The sequence below is a fragment of the Bactrocera oleae genome, chromosome 5 (assembly GCF_042242935.1).
Source record: "Bactrocera oleae isolate idBacOlea1 chromosome 5, idBacOlea1, whole genome shotgun sequence".
Classification (NCBI taxonomy): domain Eukaryota; kingdom Metazoa; phylum Arthropoda; class Insecta; order Diptera; family Tephritidae; genus Bactrocera; species Bactrocera oleae.
In genome coordinates this window covers 21,623,993-21,630,439 of record NC_091539.1, presented here as the reverse complement: position 1 = coordinate 21,630,439, position 6,447 = coordinate 21,623,993, and positions in this window count along the sequence as shown.

Here is a 6,447-nt window from a genome sequence, read left to right as displayed (position 1 = left end):
TGTTCAACACATATAAGCCATTGACATCTCTACGTAAAGTGCACAAGTGCATCTCCCACAATCAAACGCTTAATCCTTCTAATTCACCCTGGTTAGGCGCTAAAGTGTAAAATGTAAAATTGAAACGTGTTTGGTCAATTACCGCGCTCCTATTTATGATAGGCGGGTGTATGATTGTGATTATGAACGATCATTTTGTCCTCTAGGTGATACATTATGTTTTATAGGCCCATATACTTTATTCGCCGAAAACAAAAAACCGGAAGTTGCTAGGAATTTTGAATTTTTTGGGTTTTCGATTGCCGCTCCTCTGTTCAACACATATAAGCCATTGACATCTCTACGTAAAGTGCACAAGTGCATCTACCACAATCAAACGCTTAATCCTTCTAATTCACCCTGGTTAGGCGCTAAAATGTAAAATGTAAAATTGAAATGTTTTTGGTCAATTGCCGCGCTCCTATTTATGATAGGCGGGTGTATGATTGTGATTATGAACGATCAGGTTGTCCTCTAGGTGATACATTATGTTTTATAGGCCCATATACTTTATTCGCCGAAAACAAAAAACCGGAAGTTGCTAAGAATTTTGAATTTTTTGGGTTTTCGATTGCCGCTCCTCTGTTCAACATATATAAGCCATTGATATCTCTACGTAAAGTGCACAAGTGCATCTACCACAATCAAACGCTTAATCCTTCTAATTCACCCTGGGTAGGCGCTAAAATGTAAAATGTAAAATTGAAATGTTTTTGGTCAATTGCCGCGCTCCTATTTATGATAGGCGGGTGTATGATTGTGATTATGAACGATCATTTTGTCCTCTAGGTGATACATTATGTTTTATAGGCCCATATACTTTATTCGCCGAAAACAAAAAACCGGAAGTTGCTAGGAATTTTGAATTCTTTGGGTTTTCGATTGTCGCTCCTCTGTTCAACACATATAAGCCATTGACATCTCTACGTAAAGTGCACAAGTGCATCTACCACAATCAAACGCTTAATCCTTCTAATTCACCCTGGTTAGGCGCTAAAGTGTAAAATGTAAAATTGAAATGTTTTTGGTCAATTGCCGCGCTCCTGTTTATGGTAGGCGGGTGTATGGTTGTGATTATGAACGATCAGGTTGTCCTCTAGGTGATACATTATGTTTTATAGGCCCATATACTTTATTCGCCGAAAACAAAAAACCGGAAGTTGCTAAGAATTTTGAATTTTTTGGGTTTTCGATTGCCGCTCCTCTGTTCAACATATATAAGCCATTGATATCTCTACGTAAAGTGCACAAGTGCATCTACCACAATCAAACGCTTAATCCTTCTAATTCACCCTGGTTAGGCGCTAAAGTGTAAAATGTAAAATTGAAATGTTTTTGGTCAATTGCCGCGCTCCTGTTTATGGTAGGCGGGTGTATGGTTGTGATTATGAACGATCAGGTTGTCCTCTAGGTGATACATTATGTTTTATTGGCCCATATAGTTTATTCGCCGAAAACAAAAAACCGGAACATGGTAGGAATTTTGAATTTTTTGGGTTTTCGATTGCCGCTCCTCTGTTCAACATATATAAGCCATTGATATCTCTACGTAAAGTGCACAAGTGCATCTACCACAATCAAACGCTTAATCCTTCTAATTCACCCTGGTTAGGCGCTAAAATGTAAAATGTAAAATTGAAATGTTTTTGGTCAATTGCCGCGCTCCTATTTATGATAGGCGGGTGTATGATTGTGATTATGAACGATCATTTTGTCCTCTAGGTGATACATTATGTTTTATAGGCCCATATACTTTATTCGCCGAAAACAAAAAACCGGAAGTTGCTAGGAATTTTGAATTCTTTGGGTTTTCGATTGTCGCTCCTCTGTTCAACACATATAAGCCATTGACATCTCTACGTAAAGTGCACAAGTGCATCTACCACAATCAAACGCTTAATCCTTCTAATTCACCCTGGTTAGGCGCTAAAGTGTAAAATGTAAAATTGAAATGTTTTTGGTCAATTGCCGCGCTCCTATTTATGATAGGCGGGTGTATGGTTGTGATTATGAACGATCAGGTTGTCCTCTAGGTGATACATTATGTTTTATAGGCCCATATACTTTATTCGCCGAAAACAAAAAACCGGAAGTTGCTAAGAATTTTGAATTTTTTGGGTTTTCGATTGCCGCTCCTCTGTTCAACATATATAAGCCATTGATATCTCTACGTAAAGTGCACAAGTGCATCTACCACAATCAAACGCTTAATCCTTCTAATTCACCCTGGTTAGGCGCTAAAGTGTAAAATGTAAAATTGAAATGTTTTTGGTCAATTGCCGCGCTCCTGTTTATGGTAGGCGGGTGTATGGTTGTGATTATGAACGATCAGGTTGTCCTCTAGGTGATACATTATGTTTTATTGGCCCATATAGTTTATTCGCCGAAAACAAAAAACCGGAACATGGTAGGAATTTTGAATTTTTTGGGTTTTCGATTGCCGCTCCTCTGTTCAACATATATAAGCCATTGATATCTCTACGTAAAGTGCACAAGTGCATCTACCACAATCAAACGCTTAATCCTTCTAATTCACCCTGGTTAGGCGCTAAAATGTAAAATGTAAAATTGAAATGTTTTTGGTCAATTGCCGCGCTCCTATTTATGATAGGCGGGTGTATGATTGTGATTATGAACGATCATTTTGTCCTCTAGGTGATACATTATGTTTTATAGGCCCATATACTTTATTCGCCGAAAACAAAAAACCGGAAGTTGCTAGGAATTTTGAATTCTTTGGGTTTTCGATTGTCGCTCCTCTGTTCAACACATATAAGCCATTGACATCTCTACGTAAAGTGCACAAGTGCATCTACCACAATCAAACGCTTAATCCTTCTAATTCACCCTGGTTAGGCGCTAAAGTGTAAAATGTAAAATTGAAATGTTTTTGGTCAATTGCCGCGCTCCTGTTTATGGTAGGCGGGTGTATGGTTGTGATTATGAACGATCAGGTTGTCCTCTAGGTGATACATTATGTTTTATTGGCCCATATAGTTTATTCGCCGAAAACAAAAAACCGGAACATGGTAGGAATTTTGAATTTTTTGGGTTTTCGATTGCCGCTCCTCTGTTCAACATATATAAGCCATTGATATCTCTACGTAAAGTGCACAAGTGCATCTACCACAATCAAACGCTTAATCCTTCTAATTCACCCTGGTTAGGCGCTAAAATGTAAAATGTAAAATTGAAATGTTTTTGGTCAATTGCCGCGCTCCTATTTATGATAGGCGGGTGTATGATTGTGATTATGAACGATCATTTTGTCCTCTAGGTGATACATTATGTTTTATAGGCCCATATACTTTATTCGCCGAAAACAAAAAACCGGAAGTTGCTAGGAATTTTGAATTCTTTGGGTTTTCGATTGTCGCTCCTCTGTTCAACACATATAAGCCATTGACATCTCTACGTAAAGTGCACAAGTGCATCTACCACAATCAAACGCTTAATCCTTCTAATTCACCCTGGTTAGGCGCTAAAGTGTAAAATGTAAAATTGAAATGTTTTTGGTCAATTGCCGCGCTCCTGTTTATGGTAGGCGGGTGTATGGTTGTGATTATGAACGATCAGGTTGTCCTCTAGGTGATACATTATGTTTTATAGGCCCATATACTTTATTCGCCGAAAACAAAAAACCGGAAGTTGCTAAGAATTTTGAATTTTTTGGGTTTTCGATTGCCGCTCCTCTGTTCAACATATATAAGCCATTGATATCTCTACGTAAAGTGCACAAGTGCATCTACCACAATCAAACGCTTAATCCTTCTAATTCACCCTGGGTAGGCGCTAAAGTGTAAAATTGAAATGTTTTTGGTCAATTGCCGCGCTCCTGTTTATGATAGGCGTTTGTATGATTGTGATTATGAACGATCAGGTTGTCCTCTAGGTGATACATTATGTTTTATAGGCCCATATACTTTATTCGCCGAAAACAAAAAACCGGAAGTTGCTAGGAATTTTGAATTTTTTGGGTTTTCGATTGCCGCTCCTCTGTTCAACACATATAAGCCATTGATATCTCTACGTAAAGTGCACAAGTGCATCTACCACAATCAAACGCTTAACCCTTTCAATTCACCCTGGTTAGGCGCTAAAGTGTAAAATGTAAAATTGAAATGTTTTTGGTCAATTGCCGCGCTCCTGTTTATGATAGGCGGGTGTATGATTGTGATTATGAACGATCATTTTGTCCTCTAGGTGATACATTATGTTTTATAGGCCCATATACTTTATTCGCCGAAAACAAAAAACCGGAAGTTGCTAGGAATTTTGAATTCTTTGGGTTTTCGATTGTCGCTCCTCTGTTCAACACATATAAGCCATTGACATCTCTACGTAAAGTGCACAAGTGCATCTACCACAATCAAACGCTTAATCCTTCTAATTCACCCTGGTTAGGCGCTAAAATGTAAAATGTAAAATTGAAATGTTTTTGGTCAATTGCCGCGCTCCTATTTATGATAGGCGGGTGTATGATTGTGATTATGAACGATCATTTTGTCCTCTAGGTGATACATTATGTTTTATAGGCCCATATACTTTATTCGCCGAAAACAAAAAACCGGAAGTTGCTAGGAATTTTGAATTCTTTGGGTTTTCGATTGTCGCTCCTCTGTTCAACACATATAAGCCATTGACATCTCTACGTAAAGTGCACAAGTGCATCTACCACAATCAAACGCTTAATCCTTCTAATTCACCCTGGTTAGGCGCTAAAGTGTAAAATGTAAAATTGAAATGTTTTTGGTCAATTGCCGCGCTCCTATTTATGATAGGCGGGTGTATGGTTGTGATTATGAACGATCAGGTTGTCCTCTAGGTGATACATTATGTTTTATAGGCCCATATACTTTATTCGCCGAAAACAAAAAACCGGAAGTTGCTAAGAATTTTGAATTTTTTGGGTTTTCGATTGCCGCTCCTCTGTTCAACATATATAAGCCATTGATATCTCTACGTAAAGTGCACAAGTGCATCTACCACAATCAAACGCTTAATCCTTCTAATTCACCCTGGTTAGGCGCTAAAGTGTAAAATGTAAAATTGAAATGTTTTTGGTCAATTGCCGCGCTCCTGTTTATGGTAGGCGGGTGTATGGTTGTGATTATGAACGATCAGGTTGTCCTCTAGGTGATACATTATGTTTTATTGGCCCATATAGTTTATTCGCCGAAAACAAAAAACCGGAACATGGTAGGAATTTTGAATTTTTTGGGTTTTCGATTGCCGCTCCTCTGTTCAACATATATAAGCCATTGATATCTCTACGTAAAGTGCACAAGTGCATCTACCACAATCAAACGCTTAATCCTTCTAATTCACCCTGGTTAGGCGCTAAAATGTAAAATGTAAAATTGAAATGTTTTTGGTCAATTGCCGCGCTCCTATTTATGATAGGCGGGTGTATGATTGTGATTATGAACGATCATTTTGTCCTCTAGGTGATACATTATGTTTTATAGGCCCATATACTTTATTCGCCGAAAACAAAAAACCGGAAGTTGCTAGGAATTTTGAATTCTTTGGGTTTTCGATTGTCGCTCCTCTGTTCAACACATATAAGCCATTGACATCTCTACGTAAAGTGCACAAGTGCATCTACCACAATCAAACGCTTAATCCTTCTAATTCACCCTGGTTAGGCGCTAAAGTGTAAAATGTAAAATTGAAATGTTTTTGGTCAATTGCCGCGCTCCTGTTTATGGTAGGCGGGTGTATGGTTGTGATTATGAACGATCAGGTTGTCCTCTAGGTGATACATTATGTTTTATTGGCCCATATAGTTTATTCGCCGAAAACAAAAAACCGGAACATGGTAGGAATTTTGAATTTTTTGGGTTTTCGATTGCCGCTCCTCTGTTCAACATATATAAGCCATTGATATCTCTACGTAAAGTGCACAAGTGCATCTACCACAATCAAACGCTTAATCCTTCTAATTCACCCTGGTTAGGCGCTAAAATGTAAAATGTAAAATTGAAATGTTTTTGGTCAATTGCCGCGCTCCTATTTATGATAGGCGGGTGTATGATTGTGATTATGAACGATCATTTTGTCCTCTAGGTGATACATTATGTTTTATAGGCCCATATACTTTATTCGCCGAAAACAAAAAACCGGAAGTTGCTAGGAATTTTGAATTCTTTGGGTTTTCGATTGTCGCTCCTCTGTTCAACATATATAAGCCATTGATATCTCTACGTAAAGTGCACAAGTGCATCTACCACAATCAAACGCTTAATCCTTCTAATTCACCCTGGTTAGGCGCTAAAATGTAAAATGTAAAATTGAAATGTTTTTGGTCAATTGCCGCGCTCCTATTTATGATAGGCGGGTGTATGATTGTGATTATGAACGATCATTTTGTCCTCTAGGTGATACATTATGTTTTATAGGCCCATA